Source organism: Canis lupus, chromosome 5 (genome assembly GCF_011100685.1).
Source record: "Canis lupus familiaris isolate Mischka breed German Shepherd chromosome 5, alternate assembly UU_Cfam_GSD_1.0, whole genome shotgun sequence".
NCBI lineage: Eukaryota > Metazoa > Chordata > Mammalia > Carnivora > Canidae > Canis > Canis lupus.
This window is the reverse complement of record NC_049226.1, coordinates 43,104,167-43,115,739: the sequence shown is the minus strand read 5'-3', so window position 1 is coordinate 43,115,739 and position 11,573 is coordinate 43,104,167. Positions and strand designations below refer to the sequence as shown.

The 11,573-nt window shown below is 54.6% G+C and overlaps 1 non-coding gene across 1 annotated transcript; it reads left to right on the top strand.

Annotated features, from left to right (window-relative positions):
• Nucleotides 1–11,133: 11,133 nt before the first annotated feature.
• MIR8869 (microRNA mir-8869) lies at nt 11,134–11,248 on the top strand. The gene has a single exon (NR_128822.1). It is a non-coding gene; the product is annotated as a microRNA mir-8869 (primary transcript).
• The last annotated feature ends 325 nt before the right edge of the window (nt 11,249–11,573 follow it).

Sequence of the window (11,573 nt, the reverse complement as noted above, 5' to 3'; positions counted from 1 at the left end):
TTTGTGGTGTAACGCTGTGAGCGCCAAAGCTGCGCCTCTGATCCGGGGCAGCCTGTCGCCTCCCCAGGCCTGCGGGGGCTGCCGCAACCCCGAAGTTCAAGGGGGCTGGGCTTGTGGCGCCGGCTATTGGGCAGGGCTGCCAGCTGCCAGGCCCAGCATTGGTCACAGAGCCAGGGGCGGTGGCCGTGCCAGGGGGCACGACAGCTGGGGTGGCAGCACAGCCTGGCTGGGTGCCAGCATGGGTGCCCGAGGTGCAGGACGTGGGCGAGGAACCCCCCAAAGCCACCTGTGTGGCGCTGCCCAAGGAGAGCTGGCCTAGAGCAGAGGTCAGGGCCCGGGCCGTGGTTGAGGCTCGAGCTGCCCGTGGTCCATAGGGGAAAAGGCTGCGAAGGGTGGTGGCTCCCTGACACTGCCCATCCGTGGCCCCGAGTGTGGGTTGAGCTGGGGTTCCTGGGTTCCCACAGGGACGGTTCACAAGTGTGCTGGGGCTCCAGAGCCCCAGTGCGTGCAGGCCAGTGCTGGCTGTGACTGAGCCCATGCTGTCCCTGGAGGGCATCGGAAGGGCCTGGGCAGGTGGATAGAAGCTCCCACTTGAGCCACGGGGACCCAAGAGCAGAGGCTGGCAAGGGGGAGTGCAGTCCATGGGGGTGACCAGGACGTCAGAGGCTGGCTGGGGAGCCAAGCCTGTGGATGTGCTGCTCGAGGGGCTGGAAGGGACGGCGCAAGTGACCGGCAGACTCCTGGAAGGGGGGACACGAGGACCTACGGCGGGAGGGGAGCTCTGGGAGCTGAACGCTGGACAGTCAATACACATGGGGCTAGGGCAGTCCTTCTGGAGCAGTCCGTGCTGGTAGCAGTGGGGAAGGCACAGCTGGCAGCTGTGAAACCGCTGACCCAGTGCTTGGTTGGCAGAGAGCCCCCTCCCTCGCCTCCCATCGCAGGGGAGTCCGCGCCGGGCTTCACCCTGGAGGGGGGCAGGGACTCTGCAGCAGCTGCGGGAATGGGCCGGCCAGGAGCTGGGCTGCTCAGTGCACACGTCAGGCCTGATGCAGAGCAGGGAGCAGGCCTGGACGGGTCCCGGCCCTCGGCAGACAGGTCAGCCCTGCCCGATCCCGGGCAGGACGCAGAGGCCAGCAAGGTGCGTGGGGCTGGGGGCACGGACCGTGACAGGGAGGAGGGGGCGCCAGGGGAGCTGGGCTCCCCCTGAGACAGAGGCGGCACAGAGACAGCCCCTCCACCAGGCGGCAGGACAGCCAGGGGACGCGGGGAGTCCTGCTCCGCCCGCTGTGCACTTAGGCCAGGGGCTGGGGGGACAGCTGGCAGTACAACAGCCCGTGCAGCAGGCCAGGGCAAGGCACTGCAAGGGCACGTGAGGCCGCCCCTCGAGATGCCCTCCATGTCCCCTCGTCGCAAAGCACGGTCGATGCGCTGGAGGGCGGCTCTCTTCTCCGCGTCTAGGTCCTGGGCGGTGACTCGAAAGCCGAGCACAGGGGCTGGCGGCAGCCGCACAGGATCCCCTGGCCTGTGTGGCAGCAGAGGCATCTTGCGTCTTCGGGGCCTGGAGCAGTGAGACGTGGGTGAGCGGTTCCTGCAGGTTTCTTTCTGCCCGGTGGTGGCACCCGCCTCCTCCTGGCGCTGGTTCTCCATCTGGCAAGGCACAGAAGGCGCCGCGGGACGCCAGGGGCTGTGTGGGCTGACTTTGTCTGGGGGCGTGGGGGGCGGCCAGCCCTGTCTTGTGGCTGGAGCCCTCCTCCTCTGCGCTGACGGGACCTCCCTGGTGGAGCTGTAGGAGCTGCTGATGGCATTTCGGTGGCGGCAGGAGCTCCTGCCGGCCGGGTGGGACTCCTTGTCAGCTGCGTCGTCTGATCCCTGTGCGGGGAGGCTTCTGTGCAGAGGCCCAGGCCTGGGCACAAAGGAACGGGGGCTTGTGTCCACCCTGAAGGGCCCGAATGCCGGCTGTGCTGCCCCGGAGCCTTTAGCGCACCTTCTCCGGGCGTCTGGGGGCCCCGTGAGTGCGGGGTCCTCCTGCTCCTCCCGGGCCCTCCACGCCGTCTTCCCTGCGGAGACATCTTGGGCACAGCTGGGTGCTGACGTTGGCCCCGGGGTGACAAGCCGCAGCTGCGGACATAGGCAGGGAGTCTGCCCGGGACGGACGCGCAGGTGAGGGACGCCTGGGCCTGGGGGGCGGACAGCTTCGCCCTGTGCAGGCCGCCGCGCCTGCGGACCCAGGCGATGAGCCCCAGAAGAGAGCGCAGGGTCCACAGGATCACGGAGTGCCCTGCGGCGGCAGCCAGGGACGAGCGCCCAGACCGGGTCGCGGGACGCTTGGAGGATGGCCTCGGGGTTGACGCCGGCGCGGGGACCGCCGGGCCCCCCTGCGGGCCGAGGCTGGTCGGGGGGCGCCGGGCGCGGGCTGCAGGCGGCCGAGCCCTGCTGCCAGGGGCCGACCCCGCGGGGCCGGGCCGTGCCTGAGGGGCGCAGCCTGCCCGGGGAGGTGCCCATCGAGCGCTTGGCTCCGGGCGGAGGCCGTGGGTGCAGAGCTGGGCTCCCGGCGCTCTCCTTCAGGTGCCAACGTGGCGGCCCAAGGCCCAGAGCAGCGTTTGGCCCGTCGCCAGGATACGGCTTTGGAACCCGGGGCGCCTCAGAGTGGGGCACGGGCACGAGGCCCCGGGGGCGCAGGGATTCTGCGGGAGGGCCCCCGAGCCCTGGGACCGCGTGGCAATGATCCTGGCGACGTGTGGCCGCCCCGCGACCGCCACCCTCAGCCTTTCCCAGATCTCCTGCGGTGATGCTTGAGCTGAGGCACGGGAATCGCCCGGCGGTCAGGGGTCCTTGTCCCTCGGCAGGGCCCCGGGGACCCTCCCTGAGGGTCTCTGCCGTGATCCCCGCACACCTGCTAAGCCTTCAGGTGGCCTTTGCAGGGCTGGAGGCACTGTCTTTGCCTTCAGAAGTGCTCCCCTTTGCTTCTTCCTTGGGTGTTGTGCTGTGTGTGCCTTTGGATGCGACCCAAATCCGTCGGTTGCGTGGGCCGTCGTCTGAATGGTGCTGCGAGACTGTGGCCCCTCTTAGCGAGCTCTGAGGAACGTTTCTCTTTCTCTTTCTGTTGTTTTATTAATCAAGCAACACATGTGTTCAGCTCAGGGTGCACGTCCTGTGTCTCCTTTTGTCCGCGACACATTCCCAGCACCTTGTCCTGCCCTTGCTGTGCTTTTTGTGTCCACCTGGCCCCATGACCACTCAGGGGTTCATCTGAGGGTTGGCTCTCCCGTCTAGCCACCCACACCCCCCACCCCGGTAGATACAATGCAAAAGATACTATTGACAAAACTCTCCTTAGTTTCTGAGGGTACCCGGGGATCATCACCCAAAGCACCCGCTGAAACCCAAACAGGAAATAGTTTCTTTCTAACACCCTGTGACAGAGACACCCAGGGGTCCTCTGGTTTGCGTGGGTCCCCACAGAAACGGGTAGGAAACCCCAGGTCTTCAGCTGCACGTGTGGTCCTGGGTGGCCCTGGCCTTTACCTCCTGAAGATGATGACGATGATGGGCCCTCACTCTCTGGTTGTGCCAGGCACTGTGCCACGTTGTTCACGTATGTTAATCTGTATCCAGTCCTCGCAACCACGTTAAGAAGCAGGTAGCCTTATCTCCCGTGTTGTGCAAATGGGGAAGCTGAGACCTGCAGAGGATGAACCGCCTACACCAGGTCACCCAGCTGGGAGGCTGTTGCCCCCTTGAGTCCTTGTTCTGAGCGGGTCACACGGGCTTTAAGGCCTGGGTAGAACTCAGGGCCTGATCGGCCCTCAGTGGTGTAGACCTTAGAGCTGACTGGAGAAGGGTGGTGAGGGGGAGAGCATGCTGGGCAGCCTCCGCATCGGGCCTGGGTGCAGGAGCCTTTCGTCTTCTCTGAGCTGTGGCAGTGACCTGTGTCATCCCGTTTAGAGTGTGGCCGATGGGGAGAGCTGGACCCCCGATCCCCATGGGACCTGCTCCTGCCCTTCTCCCAGGAAGTAGGACTTGGGGTTAAGGGACGCTGGCCTCAGTGTGCATGCAGGAAAGGTGCACCGGGGTGTGTACACTCAGGGGCTGAGAGATGATAGTTTCTGCCCTGGACACAGTGGCAGGTGGTTGGGAAGGATGGGGCAGCAAGCAGACACAGAAGCAGAGAAGGGAGAGCTGTGCAGGGGAGGGGTGGCGCAGCCGGGGAGGGGAGAGGAAGACAATCACACACACACACACACACACACCCCAGAGGTAGGAAGGAGGGAAGAAGAGAGCCCCAGGGATGCAGTGACGCCGTCTAGACCCTGCCCTTTCCGGCTAGCTGCTCATCCCCATCAGCAGGTCACACGTGTTCCACCAGAGTCAGTCCCCTCTGGACCTGCATATTAGTCTGGGGGATTCTCTGCTCCACTGGAGAAGTGGGTAGCATCTACCCACCCCTGTGCCCAGGGGTGGCACAGATGGGCGCCAAAAATGGGCTCTTTCAGGGACTCAGGGCCCAGCCCACACCAGGGCCATGCACAGGAACTACAGGCAGTGGTTGCTGCCAAAGAAGCTACTGGGGACTGAGGATGGTGCAAACGTGGCCTGGGAATAGAATTTCTTTCACCGGTGGTTTGCTCCTAAAATAATCCCTCCGACCCAGGCCGGTAGCGAACCGTCCCCTTGCTGGCTTGTCTGCCATCGTTGTCTCAGGCTTTCCAGATTGCATTTCGGAAGGTCCTTGTGACACTGTCAGTCTTGCTTCTACCCTGCTGTGGGCTGCTTGCTCTACCTCCATCTAATACAACCATCATTTCCGATTCCTGGAATCCTAGCATGGATGAGCCAGAGAAGTGATCTACGCAGACGTCATATTCCAGAAGGTGACAAAGACTGAAGGGTTTAGCAGGGCTCCTTGACAATATCAACACCAATGGCTCGAACTGGTCAGGCACTCACCATGTTCCCATCTCTACTATCTGATCAGCTGCTTAATCCCCACAGGACCCTATGATGCAAGTTCCTATCCTACATGGGAAGAATTGGAGTCTCTGGGAGATGGTGTGACCTGTGCACAGTCACTTAGCCCAGGACAGGACAGGCTGTTCTTGGAACCCAGTTTCCCAGATTCCAAATGCCAGACACTTGACTACTACATTGTGAAGAAGAGGAAGAAGAGGAGGAGGAGGAAGAAGAAGAGGAGGAGGAGCAGTGGGATTAGGAGGAAGATGCAGAGGAAAAGGAAAGAAGAAGAAGGAAAAGAAGAAGGAGACGAAGAAGGAGATCAGAAGGAAAAGACTCCTCCTGAGCGGATGTAGAGTTGACAATTAAGTATAGATCTGTTTTAATTATATGAGATTTTGTGGACGCCTGGGTGACTCAGCGGTTGAGCGTCTGCCTTTGGCTCAGGGCGTGATCCTGGAGGTCTGGATCCAGCCTGCTTCTCTCTCTGCCTATGTCTCTGTCTCTCTCTGTGTGTCTCTAACGAATAAATAGATAAAATATTAAAAAAAAGAAAAGGAGCTGGAAAACTTACCAAACAAATAAAACCCAAGTAGGTGAAACTAAGGACAAAGAGCAGGTATCAAGTAGATAGAAAATACTAAATCACAGAGAAAATAATAAAATCAGCACTCTGTGAAAAAAAATGCACAAGCTGGATAAAGCCCAGTATGACTGATGAGGGAAAAAAGAAAAGAGGAGTCATGAGCACCCTGCAGAGTGCCCAAGTACCCACCCCCACCCCCACTCCAACCCCAGTCCCCCCACAGTCCCTTGTCAGAGAAACTTCAGACTCTTTCTCTTTCTTTTTTTTTTTTTTTTTAAGATTTTAATTATTTTTTCATAGAGACCCACAGAGAGAGAGGCAGAGACACAGGCAGAGGGAGAAGCAGGCTCCATGCAGGGAGCCCTACCTGGGACTCGATCCCGGGTCTCCAGGATCACACCCCGGGGTACAGGTGGCGCTAAACCGCTGCACCACTGGGGCTGCCCTCTTTTTCTTTTTTTAAGATTTTATTTATTCATTCATAAGAGACACAGAGCAGCAGAGACATAGGCAGAGGGAAAGGCAGGCTCCCTGCAAGCAGTCTGAAGCTGAACTTGAGCCCGGGAGCCTGGGATCTCGCCCTGAGCCGAAAGCAGGTGCTCAACCACTTAGCCACCCGGGGTCCCCAAAACTTTCCAGGTTCCACAGACTTTCTGCTTCCATAATACCTCCTGAGTAGGCCAAGCTAGTTGAACAAGTGATCTAGAGGGAGCGATTGGCTCACCCTGGTGATTTCATGTTCACTTTCAAGGGAGAACGGTGGGGGAGCAGTCTCCTCACCACCCCACTGCCCTCCACTTCTCCCCACAGAGGGAGGAACCCGTGGTTGGGGGGCGAGGCTGAAGGCCACTGCTGAGGCTCTTGAGGGGCTCCAGCTGTTGGCTCTCTGCCTCGATCTGTGTGTTATGCCCTCTCATTGTCTTCCCTGCTCTGTCAGTTTATCTTGGAGGCCTTAGCAGCCCACAGTCTTCCAGGTAGCCCAGGAAGGGAACGGGGGTGTCTGCTCCAACCAGGAGACACAGTGAGTGCTGATCACACTGAATCAAACACAGGTCATGTCCAGGGAATTCGCTGGAACACGGGGACTCTAATTCCTCTCTTTTCAGCACCTGGAGTTGAAGCTTAAATGTAGTCATAGAAGACTATCCCAGCTGGAATGAACTAGTTTTGTTTTTTTTTTTAACATTTATTTATTTATGAGAGAGAGAGAGAGCACGTACATTGGGGAGTGCGGAGGGAGAGAAATTCAACCAGATGCCATGCTGAGGGAAGAGCCCAACATGGGTTTCCAGTCAGGACCCTGAGATGATCTATGCCACAATCAGGAGTCAGAAGCTTGGGGGGAAAAAAAAAGTCAGAAGCTAGAGAGACTGAAACATCAAGGCTCTCCAGAAATGGATTAGCTTTTAAGTGTAGGTTACCAAATGGACTTCCCTAGAACTTCATATACACAAAATAGGAATTTTGGCCATAAATGTATTCACAGAGATTCAGTATAATATACAAATCTTAACGAGAGAGAGTCAGAAAGTATCTATTATCTGTATGGAGAACAAGCCGAAAACTGAGGCACAGAAACGATGGCCTAAGAAAGGAAAGGGGACCGCAATGAATAGTCGAGTTTTTCGTCCAGGCACTGTGTAGACCCAGGGAGAAGTCCTGCCCTTGAGATATTCACATAAATGTTTCCATCTTGATTATATGCAATTCAACTGAGTTCTCTTATTGTAACCAATAACCACTGTTCAAGAGAAGCAGAACGTCAAATGCTTAATTGCACACACGGGACACTTGTCATCCCCACAGATTCCAGGGAAAAGCCCACCCTGCCATGAAGAAGACACTGTAAGATTCTCCTCTCTGCCTTAGGATCTGATTCAAAAATCAGTGGGCTCCCTTTCTTCAGCCCACCCTGCAGTCCTCTCTCCCTGTGTCTCAGTCTTCTGTGGCAATCGTGCACAGGCGTACTAAGCTAGGGAAACAAGCTAGTCTCCGCTGAGGCCACAGACCCAGTCTGTGCGGTCCCCTCAACTCCGTCTCTCCACTGGTCCCTCTGACAATCCAGCTTGGAATCTCAGGGAAGGAGGCCCTCCTCAGCAGAAGGCAGCCCAGATACTACCTGAGAGCAAAGATCATAAAAGATTGGCCAAATAAACAATCCAGATGAGCGTGGTCATCTCCAGCAGAGGTTTCTCACAGCTTAGCTCTGCCTGCTAAGACAGGAGCACCACTGTATCTCCTCTTGATTTTCATCAAAGTTCTTCTCTCCTGGGAGTGAAATGGAGCAGCGGACAGGGATCCTTTAACTTCCCTTATGGTTGAGATGGTGCCACTGACATTGGCCTACTGGGAAGAAGTCTGTGAATTCTATGTAAGAAGATCCAGTGTGTGGTTAAAATCGGATCATTCCATTTACTTAAAACAAGCAGGCGAAAGATCCCCAAAGGAAAGCATATAAGCCCCCCCCTTCCCCACACATATGGAAGCTTACAAAGCATAGAACACAGTTCGACATCCATGTGAGACTTAGGCCCAGAGTCCCGGATGACCTGAGTGTCAGGTGGGATTGCAGGGAATTTGTGGGCTGAATTCTGATACTGATGACATATAAACACCATGAAGGAGGATTCCCTCCTAGAAACAGTGGGGTCCGCTCAGAGTGGGAAGCAGTGAGAAGAGCACGGGCGATGGGAGAGTAAGACTGAAAGGGCTCAGAAAGGGCTGTGGAGTGGGTGTAGCAGAGCATCTGTGGCCAGCACCAATGATAAGGAGGCAGTGAGGCTGTAGAAGGGAGCAGGTGATCTTTGGATGCTTGTGGGAAAAGCAAAGGATACCGCAGAAGTTGCGACTGGTGGAGCCCAAGACCAAGTGACAAGGATCCGGAAGACAGCAGGAAGAGAAGGGGTGCCAGGAATGAAGAAGCTCTCCTCCACTGTGGCAGCTCTAACATCTTGGCGCTACATCGATAAGAATCCAGAGACCACGCTAATGCCCCTGGACACCTCCTCCCTTACGAGGTCACAGGTACGTGGGTGGATGGGACTGGATTTCACATCCAAGTGGATACGGTTCACATAGCAGGGATCCAAGTGGCCAATACATGCTTTGGGAAGAGCCCCAAACCAGCTGGGTCCTTTTTCTAGATCTGCCAAGAAACAGTTATAACTTCTGGGTGATGTTGACCTTGGACTCAGCTCTCGTGACCAGTCACCCTTCTACAAAGTGCATTCGTACTCTCTCTCAAGGCAGCCATACTAAAAATGTAAGCCACTCATATGTCCTCAGAGGTCCATGGAACTGGAACAAGTCAACACACATGGTCATTCACCGCATAGTTCCCTTGCCTGCGTTGATCACGACCACTACACGAGTCACACATGACCCATTTCATCAGCCTTACTCTGCAAATATGGGGTGGAAGTCCCGTTTTGAGACACCCAGGCATCCCGAATGTTCTCTCTGTGAGGGTGGATGAGGAGAAATGGATCCTTTACTATTATTTACTGATATTCTTCAAACCCTGAAGGATATTACCTGTGCACCTTGGTTTGGATAATATATTTCTTCTCAAAAATCATGCCATACATCCATATACATTCCAAGTGGGATTAAATATAAACTTCAATATCATAAACTTCAAGGAGAAATCAGAAACACACCTGTGACCCTGAGATGGGGAAGACCTTCAGACCTGTTATGGATTGAATTGGGTCCCCCCAGATTCCTATGTTGAATACCCAATCCCTACAACCTTACTGCTATGTGACTATTGTGCAGATAGGGCCTTTACGTATGTCACAAAATTCAAGTAAGGCTGTTCAGCTGTGCTCTCACTCAGGATAACTCCCACCCCAATAAGAAGAGGAAACTTGGACACAGAAACAAAAACTAGAGACACCCGCACAGGATGAAGGCTGTGAGGACACAGGGAGAAGACGGCCATCTGCACAGCACGGAGAGAGACCTCCTGAGAAACCAGCCGTGACCACACCTTGATCTTTGCTTCCAGGCTCCGTGGATGGGAGAAGACACATTTCTATTTCTGAAGCAATCTGTGGCAATTTCTCTTCCTCCTCCTCCTCCTCCTCCTCCTCTTCCTCCTCCTCCTCCTCCTCCTCCTCTTCCTCCTATTCCTCCTCCTCCCTCCTCATTTTTCTTTACTTTAAAGATTTTATTTATTTATTCATGAGAGACACACAGAGAGGCAGAGACATAGGCAGAGGGAGAAGTAGGCTCCGATGCGGGAGCCCGATGTGGGACTCGATCCCAGGATCACGACCCAAGCCGAAAGCAGACGCTCAACCTCTGAGCCACCCAGGCGCCCTCATGCAATTTCTTGAGGCAGCCCTGACCATCTAATATGGAAGCCTGACCCTGAAGGCCAAACTACAGAGAAAAAGGTTAATGAGCTTTGCTACACAACATTGTTAAAGGTGTATGCATGAAAGCATAAAGGGGAACTACAAAACAGAATGGCTATTTGTAGCCTGCTTCACAGAGTCTGGTGTTCCTAATCCGTACGACCTGCAAACCTATGATAAAGTACACAAGTCCGCAGGAGAGTTGGCCCACTGCGTACCGACAAAGTACATATAAAGAAATACGAATGGCGGCTAGAAACTTAAGAACAAACATACGAGCTGCCAACTCTCTGAAAAACAGAAACTGAGATACTATTTTCTCTTCCAGAGACAAAAATCTTTTAACATAATAGGCTACACAGTTAACAGAGACTGGAGCGTTTGTCCACTGCAGATCTATATACTCTCCCTGCCTTCCCCGTAGCCCTTTGGTGGCACCAGTCACACCGGCTTAGACATGATTTCAGTTTCACCTAGACATGCAAATCCTCGATTCTGGACATTTGTACTAGAGGTATTACTATATTAAATATAAGAATGTTTACTCTGTTTGCCACCATACAGAATAACACCCAGTGCTCATCCCGTCAGGCGCCGAAAGCAAGGAAGTCTCCTTATTACTCGGCGCTAAGAATATGGATAAACAGGGACGCCTGTGTGGCAGAGGGGTTGAGCGTCTGCTTTTGATCAGGGCGTGACCCCGGGTCCTGGGATCCAGTCCCACATCAGGGTCCCCGCGGGGAGACTGTGTTTCCCTCTGCCTATGTCTCTGCGTCTCTCTATGTCGCTCATAAAATGAGAGAATTTAAAAAATGAGAATTAGGATAAACAAAGCCTCTAGTAGCTTTTATATCATGAAAATATTAAAACAGAAAGGAAACAACAAAATATGAGCAAAGATCATGTCTGGCAGGTAGATGTTTCTGAGTTGTTGAACTACAGGTGACTTTAAATTTTTCCTTCCCACATACTGAAAACTTCAAAGTTTGCTGCATTAAATACATAATACTTTGGTAACAAGAGAAATGTATCAAAGCAGGTGCAGTAGACCCAGGAATACGAGGGCCGGGTTCTGGGTCGAGGCAGGAGCTGAGCGCAGCCTGAGGTGAACTTCGTGTGGGCGTGAGGGCCCAGGAATCAGACCCGCCTCAGGGTGACTCTTGGTCCGTCACTTCTTCCATCTGTGATGGGGCCACGTACTAAAAGCACCCTGTCTCAGATTTGTCATCGAAAAAGCAGGGACAGTGGGGGAGCAGGAGAAAGAGTAGAAACATGTCTATAGGATTGGTCCCAAAGGGGCAGTACTTAGTTCTGCTTTCCTGTTTTTGCATTTTATTGTTTCCTTAGGATAGAAGTGAACATTTTGAAAAAGTCAAACATGTACAAAACACTTCTTTTCATCCCTGGTCCAAAGCACCCACTTGTCCCCTGTATACTTAACCTTTGCTCAGAAACAGGTAGGAATGTAGAGGAAGCATTATTTCCTGAATTAAGAGGGGACCATGTGAGGTGGAGTAAACTTGAGAACTTTGGAGCCATTTTTGAAGGACATTTTTGGAGAGACCAAACCCTCGAGATGCTTCTGTTACCCTGTGAGCAGGGAGACAGGATGGAGCTCTAAGACAGGCAAGAGTAAGTGAGGATGTGAAGTCGCAGAGAGGCTCGGAGGCAGAGAG